The 23,999-nt window shown below is 41.3% G+C and overlaps 1 long non-coding RNA gene across 1 annotated transcript; it reads right to left on the bottom strand.

Annotated features, from left to right (window-relative positions):
• Positions 1–18,119: 18,119 nt before the first annotated feature.
• LOC125753450 (uncharacterized) lies at positions 18,120–22,408 on the bottom strand. The gene is made up of 3 exons (XR_007405331.1): positions 22,338–22,408; positions 18,554–18,720; positions 18,120–18,445 (listed from the first exon to the last, which is right to left on the bottom strand). It is a non-coding gene; the product is annotated as an uncharacterized LOC125753450 (long non-coding RNA).
• Positions 22,409–23,999: the final 1,591 nt, after the last annotated feature.

Below are 23,999 nucleotides of genomic sequence, written 5' to 3'. Positions count from 1 at the left end.
GAGATGATGACCTGAGCTGAAATCAAGAATGGGACACTTAACCAATGGGCCACCCAGGTGCCCCTGGCATCAAGATTTGTTGAGGAAAAAGAGGCTTATGGTAGCCATGCCCAGAAGGCCACAAAAAAGAGCTTTTTAAAGGAATAAGAGAGTAAATAGGTTTGATGGAAGGAAAGTTCCCACAATGTAAGAAAGAGAAGGCCTTTGGGTGCTGAGAGGAAGGGTCTGAAAGAGAGTGAAGGGCAGAAGGTTAATGCAGTGTCCCCACTTCCTTACTCCACACTCTAGAGTGTTGGGTAGCCAGGGGACAGGGGACGGCCTCAGGGGAGGAGATGAGTAGAAACAAAGAGACAAATCAAGAACAGCAAGAATGGTACCCCTGTGTCACCTGTAGAGACACATCCTGTGTAAGGAACGGAAAGCAGGGAATGGTGCTGGGCAGAGGCACTGTGTTTTTTGCAATATGTAATAAAGAACTATTTGTCTCTTTAATCTATTTGCATATTTAACTTCTAAAAAAATTTTAAAATGTATGCAAAAAAAAGTCATTTTTTCCACATACAGGAGTGTAAATTTTGTCTACATAGCACCAAAATTTTTTAGTTTAAATTCAATTAATTGGGACGCCTGCGTGGCTCAGCAGTTGGGCGTCTGCCTTTGGCCCAGGGTGTGATCCCAGGATCCAGGTTCGAGTCCTGTCCCCATCGGGCTCCTTGCGGGGAGCCTGCTTCTCCCTCGGCCTGTGTCTCTGCCTCTCTCTCTCTCTGTGTGTGTCTCTCATGAATAAATAAATAAAATCTTAAGACTGCTAACTCTGGGAAACGAACTAAGGGTGGTAGAAGGGGAGGAGGGCAGGGGGTGGGGGTGAATGGGTGACGGGCACTGGGGGTTATTCTGTATGTTGGTAGATTGAACACCAATAAAAAATTAAATAAAATCTTTTTAAAAATAAATAAAAATGAATTCAATTAATTAACATACAGTGAAAAAAAATTAACATACAGTGTATTATTAGTTTCAGAGATAGAGTTCAGTGATTCATGAGTCTTATATAATACCCAGTCTCATTACATCACTTGCTTTCCTTAATGCCCCTCACCGACTTACTCCAACCCCCTACTCCCAACCCCTCCATCGACCCTCAGTTTGTTTCCCATGATTAGGATTCTCTTATGGTTTGTCTACTGCCCTGATTTCTTGTTTTATTTTTTCCTCCCTACCCATATGATCCACTGTTTTGTTTCTTAAATTCTACATATGAGTGAGATCATTTAATACTTGTCTTTCTCTGATTTATTTTACTTAACATAATACCCTCTAGTTCCATCCATGTCATTGCAAATGGCAAGATTTCATTTTTTGATTGCTAAGTAATATTCCATTGTGTATATATACTATATCTTCTTTGCCCATCCGTCAATGGACATCTGGGCTCTTTCCATAATTGGCTACTGTGGATGTTGCTGCTATAGACATTGGGGTTCAGGTGCCCCTTTGAATCACTACCTTTCTATCTTTGGGGTAAATACCCAGTAGTGCAATTGCTGGGTCAGGGTACCTCTATTTTCACTTTTTGAGGAACTTCTATACTGTTTTCCAGAGTAGCTGCACCAGCTTACCTTCCTACCAACAGTGTAAGAGGATTCCCACTTCTCTGCATCCTTGCCAACATCTGTGGTTTCCTGACTTGTTAATTTTAGCCTTTCTGACATTTAAGGTGGATTTCATTGTGGTTTCAACTTGTATTTCCCTGATGCTGAGTGATGTTGAGCATCTTTTCATGTGTCTGCTTGTATATCTTCTATCTATTTGTATATCTTCTTTGGAGAAATGTCTGTTCATATCTTCTGCCCATTTTTTGATTGGATTTTTGTTCTTTGGGTGTTGTGTTTGATAAGCTCTTTATAGATTTTAGATATTAGCCCTTTATCTGATAAGACATTTGCAAATATCTTCTCCCATTCTGTTGGCTGTCTTTTGGCTTTGTTGACTGTTTCCTTTGCTGTGCAAAAACTTTTTATATTGATGAGGTCACAATAGTTCATTTTTGCCTTTGTTTCTCTTGCCTTTGGAGACTTGTCTAGCAAAAAAGTTGCTGCAGCTGAGGTCACAAAAGTTGCTGCCTATGTTCTCCTCTAGGATTTTGATGGATTCCTGTCATACATATAGGTCTTTCATCCATTTTGAGTCTATTTTTGTGTGTGGTGTAAGAGAATGGTCCAGTTACATTCTTTTGCATGTGGCTGCCAATTTTCCCAACACCATCTGTTGAAGAGACTGTCTTTTTTCATTACATATTCTTTCCTGCTTTGTCAAAGATGAATTGACCATAGAGTTGAAGGTCCATATCTGGGTTCTCTATTCTGTTCCATTGGTCTGTGTTGTCTACTTTTGTGCCAGTACCATACTGTCTTGATGATTACAGCTTTGTATTAGAGCTTGAAGTTCGGAATTGTGATGCCTCCAGCTTTTTTCTTTTCTTTTTTAAGATTTTATTCACTTATTCATGAAAGACACAGAGAGAGAGAGAGGCAGAGACACAGGCAGAGGGAGAAGCAGGCTCCATGCTGGGAGCTCAATATGAAACTCGATCTCGGGACTCCAGGACCATGTCCTGAGCTGAAGGCAGAAGCTTAACCAGTGAGCCACCCAGGCGTCCCTGCTTTTCTTTTTCAACATTCCTTTGGTTATTCGGGGTCTTTTTGGTTCCATACAAATTATAGGATTATCTGCTCTAGCTCTGTGAAAAAAGTTGATGGTATTTTGATAGGGATTGCATTGAATATGTAGATTGCTCTAGGGAGCATAGATATTTTAACAATATTTTTCTCCCAATCCATGACCATGGAACATTTTTCCATTTATTTGTGTCTTCCTCAATTTCTTTCATGAGTGTTCTATAGTTTTCAGAGTACAGATCCTTTGCCTCTTTGGTTAGGTTTTAAATTTTTCTTTTTTTTTTTTAATTTTATTTATTTATTCATGAGAGACACACACAGAGAGAGAGAGAGAGGGAGAGGCAGAGACACAGGGAGAGGGAGAAGCAGGCTCCATGCAGGGAGCCTGACGTGGGACTCCATCCCAGGTCTCCAGGATTAGGCTCTGGGCCAAAGGCAGGCGCTAAACTGCTGAGCCACCCAGGCTGCCCTGGTTAGGTTTTTTTTCTAGCTATTCTATGGGTTCTGGTACAATTGTAAATGGAATCGACTCCTTAATTTCCCTTTCTTCTATCTCTTTGTTATGGCACCAAGATTTTTAAAAATAAATAGGGACACCATTAAGTCTTTTATCTAGAATGACTCCCTAGGTAAACCTGCTCTCATCCTATATATTGCTGCTCATATTTCCATCAGTTGCCACTTCTCTAATACCATTCACATTGAAATAACTACTGCTCCTTTCCACCAGAGTATCTCCTAGATGACAGTCATTTCACTTCAGTAAGATAACTTCTAAGAATAAAGTATCCAAATTATTTTTTAAATGCTTTATGGAATAGAAATAAACATTTCTGGAGAGCTGAAAATTATCTTGTGGGCATCTGAACACTGAGAGCATGTTTCAAGACTCCTATTTTCACTAAAATCCAATATTTGTTTAAGTATTTCAAGTTGAAAAAGGAGCATGCCCACCCTTTCACCCTGACTTTTGTTGTTAATTTGCTTTTACAGCTATATAAGAATATGTCTTTAGTCTGTTTCCTGAAACATACGTTAGCTCTGTTTCAGATTCAGGGAGCAGTTACTAAGTGTTATTAGTGTCTCTTCATATTAAACATACTTGTGTTTCTTCATAAGAAAATTATGTATTGGGATCCCTGGGTGACGCAGCGGTTTAGTGCCTGCCTTTGGCCCAGGGCGTGATCCTGGAGACCTGGGATCGAATCCCACGTCGGGCTCCCGGTGCATGGAGCCTGCTTCTTCCTCTGCCTGTGTCTCTGCCTCTCTCTCTCTCTGTGTGACTATCATAAATAAATAAAAATTAAAAAAAAAGAAAAAATTATGTATATACACAGAGTATGTGTAATTTCAGTTATCTTTGGTTACTTAATATTTATGATCTTGTACTAAAAAACGAACCCTGTAAGCCTTGTGGTACAAAGCATCAATAACATTAGGATGACCATACTAAGTTATTCAGCAAATATCTCTGAATTCCACTGTATGCCAAGCAAAATTTAAATCAAGAGAATTCTGTAACCAACCTATCAATCTATTATTGTATATATTGTATATATGTACAGAGGTCTTGATTCCATCCTCACAGAGGATAGTTTGGGAGATAATTCATAGGGAGAGGTCTAGGAGTTAAGGAAAGCCCTAAAACAGCAGATGTGCAACAGACCTACCGAGTAGCCAGGGATGAAGGGCTCCAGAAGGAAGCTCCCCAAGAGAAAAAAAGAAAAATAGATGAGATTAGATACACTACCTGATATGATAGAGGTTTCAAGAAAAAATATATTATCAGGAAGAAGGAAAGAATTGACAGTGATACTCTAAGAAAAAAGACTGAGCAAGTAAGGATATAAATATAGCACATAGTCTAGTATGCTATTAACAAAATTTGCAGTCTTAATAAATACTAATTGTTTAAAGGTTTTATTTTTAAATAATCTCTACCCCCAACTTGAATTTACAACTCTGAGATCAAAAGTCACATGCTCTACTGACTGAACCATCCAGGTGCCTCTAAACACTGATATTTTTAAGGTTATGTCCATGAGTTTTTCCTGAAAAAAACTACTATTTTGTCTTTGTAATTAATTTGTTGTAATATACTGGGAAACTGTACAAATATATTGTTCCTCATTACAAATTTTTCCACTGTTTTTTTCATGCTTTGATGATTCTTGCCTGGACCTATTATTTCTATGATGGTTGCAAAATGGAAACTTTCTTATCCATCATTCCTCCTATATTTATTAGTTGGCATTATTTAACAAGAATTTTCCTTTTTCTCCCATTATTTATTCATTCAGTTATATATTTGTTTATATCATCATGGACTCATGGATTTTTTTTTTTCGGTAGATCATAATCTTTTCCTATCATGATGTATTTTGATACTCTATTTCATCTAAGATTTGACCAATGGAAGCACCTTCAGTCTGGCTCCTATGTTCTTTTACCCCCAATAAGTGAATTTAAAATTTCAGGGGTGCTTGGGTGGCTCAGCTGGTTGAGTGCCCAGTCTTGGTTTGGCTCAGGTCATGATTTCAGGGTCGTGGGATCTAGCCCTGTGTGGGGCTCAGCAGAGAGTCTGCTTCTCTCCCTTCTCTCTCTCTCTCTTTCCCTCTGCCCCTCCCCCCGCCTGCACACACTTTTTCTCTCAAATAACTAAATCTTTAAAAAGTGAAAAAAATAAAATTTCAAAACACAGTATAGAATTTTAAAGTGAACATCTCCATATCTACCACCTAGATTCTAATATTAACATTTTATTACCACATGTATCTATCTTTATCACACATCTACCTAATCTTCCCTCTATCCATCTATCCATTAATCTATCTTACTTTTTGGATATATTTCATGGTACATTGAAAACATCAGAAAGGAAAAGTAGAATAAGTAATTTGATAAATAGGTGATGAGAATCAAAAGATTTTTAAATGATATCATCAAATGTCATTTAAAGCTGACAAATCATGAGTAGCTATGAATAGCGAAAGGATTTAAAAGGAATATTGCTCAGGGATGATCCAAAGAAGATGCATTTGGAAGCAACGTAGGTGGATTAAAACTAATAATGTGTAATACTAACCTCATTATGAGAGATGTTGCCTTACAAATTATAGGGCAGACAAAAAAATATATTTTACTGTGTTGTTAGGCTGTACTCTGTCAAAATTAGTATTTGTCTTACTGTTGATGATTCAACAGTAACATGCAGCACCTGTAAAAGAACAAAGTGACTCATCTACCTACTTTTTGTGGCCTGGGTAGTCAAAGTTCCCCACTCAAACTTGGACTATGAGTGGACTTCAGTGCTTTAACCCATCACAGTCTCCCCAGGATATTGGTCCAGTGGTTCTCAATGAGAGGTAATTCTGTCTCCCAGAGGACATGTTGCAATATCTGGGGATATTTTTGGTTTTCACAATTTGAGGGGGCGGAGAATGATGGGGGAGGGATGCTACTGGCATCTAGTCAGTAGAAGCCAGTGATGCTACTTACAATTCACAATGCGGTGCCCCACAACAAAAACTTATCCAGCCCAAAACATCAGCAGTAACAAGAGAGATTCACTCTTGAGAAATATACTGTTCAGAACAGGCTCCAAATTTTGAGGAATATACTGCTAGGAGTATAGTCCAATCCATTCGAAGGAGTGGGTTGTTCCAAAGAATGAATGAAGACTTTGAGACGTGAGAAAGAAGCATTGTTTAAAGAGACTGGTGGCTAAGAAAAGGGGAGAAAAATCAGGACATGGAGTATAACAATGAGGGTTGAATTTCATCAGGACTTTTCCATTAAACTAAGGAGAAAGGGTGGTGCCTGGGTGGCTCAGTGGTTGAGCATCTGCCTTTGGCTCAGGGCATGATCCTGGGATTGAGTCCCACATGGGGCTTCCTGCATGGAGCCTGCTTCTCCCTCTGCCTGTGTCTCTGCCTCTCTCTGTGTCTCTTGTGAATAAAAAAATGAAAATATTTTTTCAAATAAAATAAATTCAAAAACTTAGGAGAAAGGCATTGTCATGTTTGTTGTATTGTTGCCCCAATTCTTACTAAATGGAGAATGAAGGAGCAAAGAACTGGCCCCTCATTCACACCTCTGCTGTCCCCAGGAAGAAGGACTGTCTTGGTGACTGTGTCTAGGAGTTCCAGGTTGTGACGAGGAGCAACATGACAAGTGTTCACATGGAAATGAGAGCACCAAAGAGGAATACATGTGCAAGGGCAGGGTACGAAGTACAACTAAAGGGTTTAAGATAAGTTGCTTTATCTGGTAAATGTCAAGGTCCTCCTACCTCCCATATACCTTCATTTATTCATCCTCTTTAAGTATTCTAATCTTCACCTGGTTGTCCTCACTTCTCTCTCTGTCCTTTATTTTAAACTTTAAGGAATAAAGATGTGGCTTGAGCCTTAGATCATTAGTGTAATCCCATCCTCAAGCCCCAGTAATTCAGGGGGGGGAAAAAAGACCCAACTCTGGCTTTTGAGAGATAAAAAAGGTTTGCCAGAGGTCTCAGAGAAAGAAACATCTTTTTGTTCTTTTAGGATAATTTGTGAATATGACCTTCCTTACTTTAGATCTGATGCAGAAACATTTCTCTGTATGTCAGAGTTCTTGCTTTCACAATTTAACTGTGAATAGTGTAAACAGAAAATAAACGTATTGATGGATATCAGGGAGTTCACAGAATTTCTGAGGAGGCCAGAAAATCAGGCTTCAGGGCCATACAGCAGAATATATCCTATTGCATAATTGCTCTAGGGAAAATATCACTGCTGGCCCACTGAGCACAAATACTCCACAGGCAAAGGGTGCTGGGCCCAGGGGGCTTCTGTCTGAACCTCTACAACTGTAGCCTCTGGAGATAGTACCTTGCCATAAGGCTTCTGCATGGTTCTTGTACCTTCGTGTCACCAAGTTCCATCTGAATGCCCAGAAAGGGCACTGACCATGCAGCAAGCTGGAAAACAGAATTTCTAGATTCCATATTAGTGAATTAAGGACTCATACAACAGAGAACTCCCTATAGGAAGGGTTTTTAAAGTTGTTCTTTGGCATAAGGAATGCACATGTCAACTATGCCTTGGGAGTTTTTACTATCTTGCAACCTTGATGGGGTATTAGGCTTTGGATGAAACTGACATGCAGAGAGTCAGAGATGGAAAGCTATAAAGAAACTAATGGCATCACTGAGATGCTGAATCAAACCAGAGCTAAAGCCCACCCTGTCTATGGGATGGAGGTCCGCCACCCTATTGTTATTTGAACCTGTTTGAGTTGGATTTCTATTACTTACAAATGAATTCATCTTGAATTATATATAAACAAAAAATAATTGTAAAACACTGATAAATTTTTAACAATGGAATTATTATTTTTTTTAGATTTTATTTATTTATTCATGAGAGAGAGAGAGAGAGATGCAGAGACACAGCCAGAGGGAGAAGCAGGGTCCATGCAGGCAGCCTGATGTGGGACTTGATCCCGGATTCCGGGATCATGCCCTAAGCCAAAGGCAGACGCTCAACCACTGAACCACCCAGGGATCCCTAACAATTAAATTATTGATTATAAATTATGTACATTTTAAATTTGTATTATATTACTAAATTACCTTCCAAAATTTTGCACTGTTTCCATTAGCAGTTTGTGAGAGTTTCTTCACACCTCACCCTCATACTAATTTTAATTTTTAGTTAATTTTTTATTTTTTACTTCTTGCTTTTTAATATCTTTTACTTTAAAATTTTATATTTTTGATTTTTAATTTTAATATTTATTTTTAATATTTTATTTTTAATATTTATTAACCTGTTAGATGAAGAGTAGCATTCACTATGTTTTTAATCTTCATGTTCAATAACTTGATTATAAATAAAATAAGAGCTCTTTTTTTAAGACTTATTTATTTATTTGAGAGAGAGAGAATCTCTAGCAGATGCCTCGCTGAGTGTGGAGTCTGATGTGGGGCTCAATCCCATGACCCATGAGATCATGACTTGAGCCAAAATCAAGAGTCAGACACTTAACCAACTGAATTACCCAGGCATCCCTAACAACTATTTTTAAGTGTCAGTTGTTTGTATTGTTTCTGTAGCTGCTTATTTTATCCTTTCACCATTTTCCTATTGGATTGTTCATTTCTTTCCTTACTGACCTACAAGTGCTCTTTGTTTATGAAAAAAATATTCTTTTGTCATATATTTTATATCACCATTTTGTCAGTTGTTTTTTTGTATGTATCTATTTTTAACATTCACTTTAAACAGGTGTGTCTGTGCCCAAACTGCCTGGAATGTACCTGATTTCAAAAGATAAGCAGGGTTGGGTCTGGGTAGTACTTGGAGAGGAGACTGCCTGGGAATATTTGGTATTCTAAGCATATATAATATACAAACATATAAATTATAGGTTCCAACATATATATATTTAGCAAGTATACATGATACATTGTATGTACTGTATGTTTATGTCCTTCCATGGTAGGCTCAGGAAGAGAATCCAAAGGATCCAATGATCCAAAGGATCAACCTTGCTTTAAGAATGAAAGATGGACAATTTAATAAAGTTGAAAAATACAAAATATTAAAAATTCAACCTCATTCCTACACACTGACAATGAACTTTTGGAGCAAAATTAAGAAAACAATCTCATTTATAATAGTATCAAAAATAGTAAAATACTTTGGCATAAATTTAACCAAGAAAATGAAAGATCTATACGCTCAAAACTATTAAACACTGGTGAAAGAAACTGAAGAAGATACGCAAAAATGTAAAGCTAGCCTGTGTTCATGGATTGGAAGAGTTATATTGTTAAAATGTCCATACTATGCAGAGCCATCTATAGATTTAATGCAATCCCTATTAAAATTCTAATGGCATTTTTTACAGAAATAGAAAAACAACTCTAAAATTCTTATGAAATTACAAAAGACCCCAAATAGCCCCAAAAATCTGGAGAAAGGACAAAACTGAAGGCATACTCTTTCTGATTTCAAGCTATATTACAGAGTTATAATAATCAAACCAGTGTGGTATTGGCATAAAAACAGATACATAGATTGATGGAATAGGATAGAGAGCCCAGAAATAAATCCATGCATATTTGGTCAATTAGTTTTTGGCAAAGGAGCCAAGAATATACAATAGGGAAAGGATAGTCCCTTCAGTAAATTGTATTGCAACAATTGTATATCCATCTGCAAAAGAATGAAACTGGACTCCTATCTTACACTATACCCAAACATCAACTCAAAATGGCTTAAAAACTTGAATTTAAGAACTCTTAGAAGAAAACATAAAAGATAATCTCCTTGACATTAGTCTTGGCAATGAGTTTTTGGGCTTGACATCAAGAGCAAAAACAACAAGAAGAAAAATAAAGAAGTGGGACTACATCAAATTAAAAAGCACAGCAAAAAGGAAAGAAAGAAAGAACCATCAACAAAACAGAAAGACAACCCATGGAATGGGAGAAAATATAAACCATATGTCAGGGCAGCCCCGGTAGCTCAGCGGTTTAGCGCCGCCTTCAGTCTGGGACCTGATCCTGGAGACCTAGGATCGAGTCCCACATCAGGCTCCCTGCATGGAGCCTGCTTCTCCCTCTGCCGGTGTCTCTGCCTCTCTCTCTCTGTGTCTCTCATGCATAAATAAATAAAATCTTTAAAAAAAAAACTGCAATGAGCTATCACCTTCACACCTGTTAGAACAAGTGTCTTATCAAAAAGACAAGAAATATGAAGCACTAGCAAGGATGTGGAGAAAAGGGAACCCTTGCACATTTGGTGGGAATGTAAACTAGTACAGCCACTCTGAAAAAGAGAATGAAGTTTTGTCAAGAAATTAAAAATAAAACTACCGTATGATCCAACAATCCTACTTTTGGGTACATAGCCAAGGTAACAAAGTAATTATCTCAAAGAGGTATCTGTACCCCAGTGTTCATTGTAGCACTAGTCACAATAGCCATGTTTTGGAAACAACCCAAGTGTCTGCTGACAGAAAATACACAATTTTATGTGTATCTAAGTCCAGCCATAAAAGGAAGCTAACCCTGTCATCTGCAAAAACAGGAATGAACATGGAGGGCATTGTGCTAAGTGAAATAAGCCAGACAGAGGAAGATGAATACAGTGTTGTACCATTTACATGTGGACTCAGAGGGAGAAAAATTAAAGTCAAACTCACAGAAACATGGTAGGATAGTCGTTGCCAGAGGCTGGGGACAGGAAATGAGGGAAGGTTGGTAAATGGCATAAACTTTCAGTCATAAGATGAACAATAGAGGATCTAATGAAAGCATTGAAATCTGCTAAAGAGAACTTAAGGTTCTCACACACAAAGGTGAAGGAAGGTGGGAATACTTTCACAATGTATATCAAAATATCACATTGCACAATTTAAAGAGATCGCAACTTTGTCACTTATACCTCCATAAAGTCCAAGGGATAAAAAATAAAAGCAAGTTGGAAACGAAGTAATGAAAGAAAACTGCTCTAGTTCTGAGACCCCAGTGTCTTCTATCTCTGCCCCACAAGGTGTCTCTGTTGAAACACAGAAGGGCTATGTCAAGACCACTCCCAAGCTAGAGCTATTACTGAAACCAGTACTCTGATTTTTTGTTTTTAAGATTTTAATTATTTATTCATGAGAAACACAGAGAGAGAGGCAGAGACATAGGCAGAGGGAGAAGCAGGCTCCATAAAGGGAGCCTGATACAGGACTTGATCCCAGGACCCTAGGATCATTAACTGAGCCGAAGGCAGACACTCAACCACTGAACTACCCAGGCATCCTAGAACAGCTGTATTCTCGGGACAATCCTGATCACCTATCTATGGTGACAACACAGCTGAAGTAGAGTAAATACCACACATCCTAGTGGCTATGATTCCTTAGTCAGCTATAGAATTGGATTACTGAAACCAACTGAGGAAACACGACATTGAGTTTCCACACTTCGGTGGTTCCCCAATATCAAAAAAGAGAGTGGAGCCTACAAGCCTCTCATGACAGAAGGAAAACATATTCCTAAGGATATGTTGGTGAAAGGGAACAAAATACCTTTATTACTGTTACACCTGTGCCTACACCTCTGTATAACCTCTGACCATGGCCTTGATACTTCCTCAACCAGTTATACCTGAGTTGGAAAACTGGTCCAGGAAAGTACACCCTCCACCAGCCTCACACTAATCTATTGCAGTCAAAGGAAAACCAAGGAACTCAGACGGTGAAGCATATAAAACTAAAATAGACAATGGGTGTGACAGTAGGAGGAAAAAATGCCATTCAAGGTTAAAGAAAATAAAGGAACCTAAGATGTATTTCACGTTGGACTTTTGAAAGTTAATGTAGTAAATGTAAATTATACATTGGAAAACTGAACACAAGAAAAGAACATTTTGAACTAATAAAGTCAAAATAATTTTGCAGGGATTGAAAGGAGAAAAAAACACGCATTCCCTAAAATAATGATAAACCTTGGATTCTGATGTTTTGGCAAAGGAATGCATGCTTGATAGTGCTATGTAAGCTTGTATCCTGGAAGCTCTACTTGGAAAAGTAATTGTCAAGGGAGTTGCACTGAGTGGTATAAGGCACTTAACGTCTGGTGAGTTGGTGATTGCACATGGTCCCATGTTGAAGAGCCTCCTTTTTCATGCTGACAATGATAATATTAGGAATGTGACTGCTTATACTGGTGATTAACATATGGTGTAAAAGAATGTGCATCAAAGGAGAAACAGTCACAAAATATGATTGTGTTTGATTAAGATTGCAAGTGATATAGATTCAGAGGGTGAGGGATGCCTGGGTGGCTCAGCAGTTGAGTGTCTGCCTTTGGCTCAGGGCCTGATTCCACATTCCTGGGATCAAGTCCCACATCGGGCTCCTTGCATGGAACCTGCTTCTTCTCCCTCTCCCTCTGTCTCTGCCTTTCTTTCTGTGTCTCTCATGAATAAATAAATAAAATCTTTAAAAAAAGAATCAGAGGATGGACTATATTTTTATGAACTTGGATTGATTAGGGCATTAGGCCCTAGCATTCATTAGTATGTGAATGACTTGAAACCACAGGATAGATTGTTGTGGATTGATATTATTTTAAACCCACTCAATTTATGGCAAAAAAAAAAAAAAAGTTGTTTTTAGTAGTAAAGTTGTTTCGGTGCAAGAACAAAGTGAGTCGTGTCAGGATTTCATCATCTCTTCTGTTCTCACCCTCAAGAACTCAGTAGTAGCTCTATGGCAAAGGGACCCCACTGTGGGCTTTTTTTTTTTTTTTAAGATTTTCTTTATTTATCCATGACACACAGAGAGAGAGAGAGAGAGAGTGATAGAGAGGCAGAGATACAGGCAGAGGGAGAAGCAGGTTCCATGCAGGGAGCCTGACGTGGGACTCGATCCCGGGTCTCCAGGATCACACCCTGGGCTGAAGTCGGCACTAAACCACTAAGAAGCCACCCGGGCTGCCCCTACTGTGGGCTTATTAATGGAAACATAGGAAGAAGCCGCTAGACAGACAAGAAGACATTTAAAGCATGAATCCTGGGAGCTGTGAGAACTATCCAAGAGAGCCTGACTGGCGAAGCTACACTTTGCTGATCCAAAGTATCTTTCCAAAGATCTTGAAGCAATTAGCTCCTGCTACAGTAAAGGAGACACTTACAAGCAGTGGTAAAAGCCATGCAAAGGCCTCTCAGCAAAAAATATCTAACCCACCAACCCCATCACCCTCCTTCCCTGGAAATGTGCTCTAGTAATCCTGAACTTTTACTCTTGCTCTGGCAGCTGGAGATGAGATCTTGTTGACTAAGATGTCTCTCCAATTACCAACTGTTATAAAAATACACCTCAACTAAATTTGAATTTTATTCATTTCCTCTCTCCTTGCTTGGACAAGAGTGTGATTAATGGAATTGATCTAACATGGAACTATGTTATTTAACCAACTATTTAATGGTCAATTTAAAAACATGATCCTGTATGCTGTTGGCTTGAGAAACCACACGGGGAACCAATGTTAAAGACACCATTGGGAAAACAAAACAAAACAAAACACCATTGATAATGATAAAATCAGTGTGAACACGTTACTTGCCCCCCAAAAAAACCAAGCAGACATCAGGGGGAACATGTGCATTTGTATACTTTAGGGCTTGGGTTTAGGGATGGGTTTAGGCAGGTACCCCCAAGAGTACCCCCAAGAGTCTGCTACTGTGACCCAATCTTCCCAACATGGCCCAGGCTACTCTGCCCTGTGAGGCTCACACATGAGCAGTACACAGCCTGTCAACTGCCATGGAGCTGGGGCCTGTCCCTAATCACCTGCATTGCCTCAAGTGTAGAAGGGGCCCACCCCTGAAATTCCCTTTGAGGCAGCCACTGAAATGGGTGCCAGCCATTCCCCATGTGTAGTTACTGTGTGCTGCAGTCTCCGGCTTCAACAGCAATCAAAGCTCCCAGGTGTCTTACAGAGGAAACCAGTCAGGGATGCCTGGGTGGCTCAGCAGTTGAATGCCTGCCGGAGGAATCCAGTCAGCAAGTACAAATCAGCCATTGCCAGCTTCCAGATTCCCCCCACCTCTGCCTTCGGGGAGTATACGCAGGTTCATGTAGGTTAGCGGTTGGAAACAGGCAGATGGCACGCACCCCACCTGCCCAACCCTGTGAACAGACTCGCAGACTTCGCCTTGTACCAGGTCCCTGACACATTCACCTGCCCAGATGGCGCGTGTGCACTTTGACAGCCCACCAAGGGCACCTGAACGGCCTCAGGGGGGAAGGGAGACCATACCAGGAAACCGTTTCTGAGCTACACTGAAAATGGAGACAGTGGGCATTTGGGTGGCTCGTGGCTGAGCCCAGGGCATGATCCTGGAGTCCCATGATCCTGGAGTCCCAGGATCGAGTCCCTCATTGGGCTCACTGCATGGAGCCTGTTTCTGTCTGTGTCTCTGCCTCTCTCTTTGTGTCTCTTGTGAATAAATAAATAAAATCTTAAAAAAAAAAATGGAGATAGAAAGTCACCAATAAGACTGACTACCTGACGCGTTCTGGGCTTCTCCAGCAATCAAACCTCCTCAGTTTCTATTTTTGGAGGGGAGCCTGACCTTTCCAAAGGGCACCTGCCCTTCAGGAAAGTCCAGATTCTTTCTTACACATCTGCCTTCAGGGAGAATATGCACTTCAGTGTGGGTTGTGCCTTGGAATTATGAGGATACCACATACTTAGGATAGCCCACTAACAGGACACAGCCTCTCCTACAGCTGCCCTGCCTCAGATCCATAGACCCACTGACACGAGCAGCTCATCCATGTCCAGTGGGCACATCGCCAAGCCAGCAGGGTGCAGCTGGCAGGGTTCAGGCCAGTACAGTATCCACTCTACCCCAAACCTTCAGGGGGCTGGGAGAACTCCCACAAAAAAATCTTTCTGAGGCTGCAGTTTTAAATGGCAGTGCCAGTCCGCATACCAAGTGGACAAGCTGCCTGATAGAATCTCCAGCTCCATCCAGCCTCCAAGGTGTCTCCTGTTGGAGGTAGCCCAACAGCCTACCAAGTGCCTAGTAAGGCAGTCCAGCTAGGGGTAATACACACATTTGTGTAGGTCAGGGCTTGGATGAGCGGCTGTCAGAAAACACTAGCAGCAGCCCCAACCCGCCTGTCCTGTTCCACTAGGCCTCTTCCCAGACTCTGGCCACAGGGTGCTTGCCTGTCTCCTGCATGTGCTCTAAGCACCCCATCTGCTTTTTGGGTGCAGCCAGACCCTGGGAGCCTGAGCAGCTCCCTGGGTCCCAAACCACCTGCTGGGGCTCTGGGCAGCAGATGAGGAAACCCATCTTTCTGAGGTGGCAGCTTGGAACCGCCCCCACTCAGTCGCTGTCTGCACTGACCCGATGGGGTCCCAGGCCCCCTGGTGACCACCGTTTCCAGGTGTTCCCCGTTGGAGGAGCCCCAGCTGCCTGAGACACCCCCACTGTGCAAGGCGGTCCCTGCTCCTCCAGCTTCACCTTCCGAAGGAATAGGTATGTGAGTTTGTGTAGGTGAGGCCTTGGAAGGGGGTGGATGCTTGTACTGCCAAGTACAAGCACTCCCCCCCTTTTTTAATTTACTTAATTTTAGCAAGACAGTATGTGCAAGACAAGCAAAAGGAGAGAGAGAATGTCAAGGAGACTCCCCACGGAGCATGACCTGAACTGGACTTGAGTCAGATGCTTAACCACTGAACCACCCGGGTGCCCCTCCAACAGTCTGCTCAAGGATGGTCCTTCCTGACCCCTTGCTGTCAAGCATTTGTGGTTTCCCTTTGAGAGGACAGTCCAGACAAGTGGGCTCAGCCCCACCTCTGTTAGGGAGTCCCATCTTGCCAAGGTAGTCCAGACTCCTCCTGCTTTATTTGTGGAAGGAATCTACATGTGTATTTGTATTGCTTAGGGGCTTGGAAGGAGATAAGTGTTTTGTCTGTTCAACAGCCTGCTCTTGTGACCTGGTCTCTTTAGACACTTGTTCTGTTGGGTCACTGGTAACCCTCATTGACTTGGCTGGCACACGCACAATATGTACCCTATCAGCTCATTTGAGGTAACCTGGTCCCTCAAGGTTGATGGTACTAGGTGCCTTTCAGGCTTTTGGAGCTCAAGATGTATATTGTAACACCCTGAATAGCCCTTCTAGGAGGCTGTTCCTTGTGAAGTATATCCCCCCCCCCCCGCCCCAAGAAGAAGGGCAGATGAGCCAGGGACCCATCTGGCAGCTAGTCCACCTGGGGACTGTAGGTCCCCAGTTTTAAATCTACTGCCTAATAAGGAACCTTGTGGGGGGAGGGTCCCTCTGCTCAACGCTGTGCAGGTGTTTAAGGACCAAACGATCTCTTTAGGCCTGTGGGGTCTTGGCTATCCATCCTACAGTATCAAAATTCATAGTGCTCATTCAGGAGCATTGCAAGTCAGAGTAGCCGGGGACCTGCAATTGGGCAAAAGTCCAGATAGGCTGATCAAAGGATGAACTGTTGGGGTACAAGGCATCTGCTTATTTCCAAGGTCTAATATACACCAATGTACATACTTATTCCATCTTATGATAAAGCTGGAGAGTCTGGATTGTCTTGCCAAGGCGGGTTCTGACTGGCTGCAGAGATAGTCTGCCACGAGAAGCACCTGGGAGCCTTGATCACTGGAGAGCATGGGACTTCATCAGGCAGCCAGTCCAAATGGGCACTGTCACCAATTGAAGAATGTTGCCTTAGAAGGATTTTTGTGGAATGGGCTTTCTTTGCTCTGGAGGTGATTCTCAACTGACACCAGGCAGTCTGGAGGTCCCGGTGCCCTTACCAGACTGATGGGCTACATACTGTGCCTGTTCAAGCTGCACAGGTTAGGGTGGCCAAGGTCCTAGAATAGGACCATGTATCTTTTTTTTTTAATTTTTTTTTAAATTTTTTTATTTTATTTTATTTTTTTATTTATGATAGTCAGAGAGAGAGAGAGGCAGAGACATAGGCAGAGGGAGAAGCAGGCTCCATGCACCAGGAGCCCGACATGGGATTCGATCCTGGGTCTCCAGGATCGCGCCCTGGGCCAAAGGCAGGCGCTAAACCACTGCGCCACCCAGGGATCCCAGGACCATGTATCTTGAGGCCGTTTTGTGGAGGGGGGCTGTTGGGAGTACCTGATATCTATCTAATTCCAAGTCTTAATCTACACACATGTGTATATCCCCCACTGCTGGTCAAGGGGGATGCTCAAGTACCCTCTAGTAACAGATATCTGGGAGCCTTGATGGTTGAGAAAGCTTGGGAATGCCTCAGGCAGCCAGTCTAAATGGGAACAAACTATTATCACTTAAACCTGATACCTCAGAAAGATTTTTCTGGGCATGGGCACCCTCTTCTCCAGAGGCTACGTGGGTTTTAAGGACTGGTCTGAGCCCCACAGACCTGAAGGGCCCTGAGAGCACAAGGCTGGTAGACAGAGTGCAGATGGTCTCTGCATGGGGGGCAGGGAGGGCAAGCATCCGAAACAGGGCAGCTACAGGGAGAGGCCTGGTTGGGGAGTGAGCTATTGGGGGTACCCACATCTGCCTAATTCCAAGCCATAACCTACACAAGGCACATATTCCTTCTGAAGGAAAAGCTAGAGAAATCTCAAGTATATTGCCAGGGCTGGGAGGGGATGGGGCCTTGTACAGGATGGCCCCATCTGCCCTAGTTCCAAACCCTAACATATACACATGAGCATAGGCATCGGCTTTTCCTCCATTCCTGTTTTTACTCAAGTTGCCTAGGATCACATCCCCAAATAAACAACTTGCATATAAGTTTTAATGGTAAGGTCTGATTTCAGGGAGATCAGGCCATAAAATTTCTTTTTAAAACTTTTAAATTTAAATTCAAGTTAATTCATGTATAGTGTAGTATTAATTTCAGAGGTGGAGTTTAGTGATTCATCATTCATCAGTTGTATGTAACATCCAGTGCTCATTGTATCACGTGCCCTCCTTAATGTGTATCACGCAACTGCCCCATCCTTAAAAATTCTTTTTTTTTTCAGATTATAGAATCAGCTTTTCAAAGATACACAGTAAAGGAAAGGAATAAGATTTACTCCAGATTTGTGAAGATTCATGTAAGAATTCCTTCCTCCCATATGTACTCCTTCTCTCAAGGCCACCTGCCCCAAATTCCATTCCACCATCACTTCTTGCAATGTGGTCTTAGGTGAGACCACTCCAGTGCAGTAAGTCACAGCCACTTCTCTCTGCAAAAAGCCCAAAGTAGACGCAGATGGCATATTACTAATGTATGGCGGGGGCAGAGAGTTGCTACTATGGAAATCTTTTCACTCTGAATAATCTCAGATACAAACCTGGCCAATAAAATTTCTGTGGCTCAGTTGGTTAAGTATTGGCCTTCGGCTCAGGTCATGATCCTGGAGTCCCCAGATCCAGCCACAAGTTGGGCTCCCTGCTCAGTAAGGAGTCTGCTTTTCTTCTGCCCCTTCCTCTGCTCCTTCTTCTCTCTCTCAAATAGATTCTTAAAAAGGAAAAAGAAAAAAAGCTTGAAAAAAAATTTATGTTCAGAAAGCACCTTCAACCACAAGTTCTACTTAACTCAAAGCAGACACCTGGAGTATTTGATAAACGCATTTTTCTTTAGCACTTGATCTCTTTTGTCCATATTCCTGGTTATAATTATAACATGGACTAAGTTAAGCAACTTGGGAAGCAATTTATCACTTTTACCATAGTATTCTACTAAAAATATATATATATGGTTTCTTGACCAAATAATTTGTGATCATTGGACTTTTTTTTTCTTAAGATTTTATTTATTTATCTGAGATACAGCAGAAGCAAGCATAAGCGGCAGGGAGGGGGCAGAGGGAGAGGGAGAAGCCGACTCTCCACTGAGCAGGGAGCCCAACTCAGGGCTCAATCCCAGCACCCTGGGATCATGACCTGAGCCAAAGGCAGAGGCTTAACAACTGAGCCACCAAGGCACCCCCACATTGGACTTTTGAGCAATTGTTGCTAACAGCTAGTGTTTTACAGAATAAATTCCTGACTCTCAAGCAAATATAAAATAGAGTATAGGTCAAAGATGTTACTTAACTCACTGACAAGTTAGAGAACTAAGATATTACAATGGTTCAAAGAATTATTCAAAGATCCACATATATATAAGCAGTCAATAATGCTGAAATGTATTTACAAATTGGGGCAAAACTAGAAGAACTTGAGGAGATAGGGAATTTGATTGCATTTGCACATATAGAAATTTATCTGCATGTCTGTGGGCAAGAGCCATTTGCTTTGCTCTCTACAATTCATAGACTTACAAAAGTGCTCAAGGACAAGGATTACCCAGTGAGTTTGGTTAGATAGATCCACTTGTTTTTCCATTGCACACACTCAGTCATTAGTTGGCTCTGTTTCAGCATCTTTCACATCTCTCCCTACATTGTTTTATTTAATCCTCTCATTTCATAGATAAAGAAAAGGAGGCCTAAATGAAAATAGCAGCCATTGTCTTATATTTGTGACAAAGAAGGGCAATTCAAATTTGAAGTTCAGGCCACTTGCTTTTCCAGGACAGTGCTGGACCTGTGCTTTTTTTTTTTTTTTTTAAGATTTTCTTTATTTATTTGAGAGAGAGAGCAAGCATGAGCAGGGGGAGAAGCAGAGGGACAGGGAGAAGCAGAGTCCTTGCTGAGCAGGAAGCCTGACACAAGGCTCAATCCCAGGACCCCAAGATCATTACCTGAGCCTCATGACCTGAGCCAAAAGCAGATGCTTAACCAACTGGGCCACCCAAGTTCCCCTATTTGCCAAACTTTGAATAAAGTCAGAGCCTTATGTTGTTTCTGCACTGTGTGCACAAATTACTATCCACAGATAATCGTGAAGTTTGTGATCAGAAAACAAGAATTGGGGATCCCTGGGTGGCGCTGCGGTTTAGCGCCTGCCTTTGGCCCAGGGCGCGATCCAGGATACCCGGGATCGAATCCCACATCGGGCTCCCGGTGCATGGAGCCTGCTTCTCCCTCTGCCTATGTCTCTGCCTCTGTCTCTCTCTCTCTCTCTCTCTCTCTCTCTCTCTGTGTGTGACTATCATAAATAAATAAAAATTAAGAAAAAACTTAAAAAAAAAAAGAAAACAAGAATTGCTTTGAATTTCACAAACCAAAAATAGGTTAACCCTACATTGCTGGTTTCTCAGTTTCCGTTTTCTCTCGAAAGAGTTAAAGGAAAATACAAACCAGCAGGGGATTCCCACCTCGGTAAACAGGGCTGTAATCTTTCACTGAAACTAAACTGTCAAACTCTTTCTCCACTTTCCCTACTTTAAAATTCTCTGCATCTTCTAATACTTTGCCAGGGACAAAGTTCTTCACAGAGTGGCCACCATATAGTTCAAAAAGGGATCTTGATATAGACTATGGGCTGAAAATGCTTTGAATCAACAATGGTAGAGACATGAAATAAAGCAAAATGCCATCACAGGGAATCAGATAGTTAGTTTTGTCAGTTTGCAAGTACAATGGGATAAGATGGAAGGACAATTGGGTCAGATTTCCCAGCATCTGGTGGCACTAAGCAAGGTTCAGCTGCTTGAAGGGCTTATGACATATGACTACAATCATCCAAGGAAGTTAAAAAGTAACAAGGAACCAGAACAATCAAAGTTACCTACAAGAGAAGGTATCTTGATTTATTTCCTCTTGCCTTGCTTGCTATACTATTATATGGCATTGGCTTCCTTGTACTCGCGTAGAGAAAGGATTTGTGGTCCTATTGTTCTTCCTTCTGCATTACTGATAAGTGAAAGGGCAAAGGTGGAAGGTTATGCCCAGTTGGCAAGTTCTGACACTAAACCAGTTGAACTAAGGAGGAGACACATGAGATTGTCATGGACAGAGATATCTGGCAGTCCAGTTAGAAGTAAATAATAAGGAAAAAAAAGGAAGCAAGTCATAAGACTTATTTCTACAGAGAAGCAGTGACTAATCCATAGTAGACACTCAATTAATACAGAATGAACAGGGGAGGAGCAGAGTTAGAGACCACAGCCAATTTCACTATCTGGTTACTTGTTATAAGGTTCTTTAAATTCATATTGGGACTGGATCCACAATATTTAAACTTGACACTCCAGAGGGAGGTCAGACGAGACATTCTCAAAGAAAGCTGTTTTTTTTTTTTATTATTTTAAAGATTTTTATTTATTTATTCATGAGAAACAGAGAGAGCGCAGCAGAGACATAGGCAGGAGAAGGAGGCTCCATGCAGGGAGCTCGACCTGGGACTTGATTCTGATACTCCAGGATCATGCCCTGGGGCAAAGGCAGACTCTCAACCACTGAGCCACCCAGGCTTCCCAAAGAAAGCTGTTTTAAAATGCCTACCCTGGGCAGCCCAGGTGGCTCAGCAGTTAAGTGCCTGCCTTTGGCCCCAGGGTGTGATCCTGGTCCCGGGATCGAGTCCCACGTCGGCTCCCTGCATGGAGCCTGCTTCTCCTTCCGCCTGTGTCTCTGCCTCTCTCTGTTTTTCATGAATGAATAAATAAAATCTTTAAAAAAAAAAAAAAAAGAGAATGCCTATCCTCAATGTAGTATTGTAGTTTGGGATATGGTGCCACCTGTTGGTCAATGGTAAATTTGTTTTCAAGTTCAGGGTAGATAAGCAAAGTCAAAGGTCCAGACAGGTACTGTCCAATTTATCTGTTACTCAAGCCACATACGTGGCAAATACATAGAGAACTGAAGACCATGTGAGTGCTAGCAGGTGTTAGCAATTTCTGTAGAAATGGGCAAAGACCGTGGGAGGCATTTCTTGAGAATAGAGATGATGAGGGGCACCTAGGCGGCTCAGTGGTTGAGTGTCTGCCTTTGGCTCAAGGCGTGATCCCTGGGTCCTGGAATCGAGACTCCCATCAGGCTCCCTGCTCAGTGGAGAGTCTGTTTCTCTCTCTCCCTCTCCTTCTACCCCCCATCCTGCTCGTGCACTCACTCTCTCTCAAATAAACATTTTTAAAAAGTGATATATATATATATATGTATATGTATGTATTTTAAAAAGTGATACATATATATATATATATATCAAGATGTTGATTGTAACACTGAAATGGTAAAAAAAATCGGAAGATACCTCAGTGATTATTGTGGAGTATTGGCTATGTAAATCAAGACACATCCAAACCATGGAATCCTAGGTAACCTTAAGGAAAAGTTAAAGAGAACAACAAAAGAACAAAAATGCATTAAAAAATGGTTTTCAAAATATTGGACATCAGGTAATAAAGGACAGTAATCCTTATGGGACTCTATAATATGGCTTGTATAGCCAGGCACAGTCTAACTCCTCCCTGCCTCATGGACCTCATCTTATGCTTTGTTCTCTCTGCTCGAGCCACACTGAGCATGTGTTCATCCCTCACACCAGGATCCCTCTCACAACAGGGCTTTTGCACGTGCTCTTCCCTTTATCTTTTTTTTTTTTTTTTAAGATTTATTTATTGGTTCATGAGAGGCACAGAGAGAGGCAGAGACACAGGCAGAGGGAGAAGAGGGCTCCATGCAGGGAGCCCGATGCAGGACTCGATCCCAAGACTCCTGAGATCACACCCTGAGCTGGAGGCAGACGCTCAACCACTGAGTCACCCAGGCATCCTTTCCCTTTACGTTTTTAACTACCACCCAGCTTTCAGATCTCAGCCTCCTCAGGCTCTCCCTGTTCTTCTGACTAGGAACCCCTAATCTTTAAGCTTTCCACTCCTACAAATATGTACTCTCAGAACAGCATTTTTCTCATCCTTCGACCTCTCATATTCATGTGTATAGACACGTACAACTGTTTTGATTAATGTCTTTAGCCTCATTGGTGTGTAAGTAGACAGGGCCTGTGTTCATTTTCATTCTCTATTGCATCAACACCTAGCACAAAACATTCCATAACTGTTTGTTAAATGTGTGTATCCGCGAATGCAATTCTTACTTGTGATTTTCAAAATGCTACCACTAATATGATACAGATACTTCTCATTCAGTACTTGAGATAGCCATATATTACCAGCATAAGTGTACATGTCAACACCAACTATATATTAATCCTGACTGTATTATGATACCAAAGGTTTTGTTTTTTGTTTTTTTTTAAAGTAATCTCTACACCCAAAGTGGGGCTTGAACTCACAACACCAAGATCAAGAGTTGCATGCTCTTCTGACTGAGCCAGCCAGGTGCCCCCACAATACTATAGGTTCTAACATAAATGTACTGCTTTCATTCTGACCTGGTACAGGATTTACATGGGACTGTAAATAATTAAATATAAATTTAAAATAACACAAAAATCAAATCAGATCTAGATCTATTTGCTTAGTTTGATTTAGACATTGAACAGTTAGGATTAATATCAGCTGCATATAATAGAAAATACAAATTAAAAATGAATAAGTCTTGGGGTTCCTGGCTGGCTGAGTCAGAAGAACACGTAACTCTGGATCTCAGTGTCGTGAGTTTGAGTCCCACACTTTATATACAAATTACTAAAAAAGATAAATAAACTTTAAAAAATGAATGTCTTACATATAATAAGGTTTCATCATCACACATATACATAGATACACAAATCCAGTTTGGTATGGAGACTCTAAAATATCATCAGGAACATAAGCTCTTTAAGCTTTCCACTTCTCCATTCCCAGAACTCTTGTCTTTATGGTCTAAGATGGCTGTTGGAGTTCTGGCCATCACATTTACATTCTAAGCAGCAGGATAGAATACTAGGTGAAAAGAGAGAGAGAAAAAA

The sequence above is a fragment of the Canis lupus genome, chromosome 23, assembly GCF_003254725.2.
Source record: "Canis lupus dingo isolate Sandy chromosome 23, ASM325472v2, whole genome shotgun sequence".
NCBI classification, from domain to species: Eukaryota; Metazoa; Chordata; class Mammalia; order Carnivora; family Canidae; genus Canis; species Canis lupus.
The sequence above is the reverse complement of the archived record's forward strand: the minus strand, read 5'-3'. Positions and strand labels throughout refer to the sequence as shown.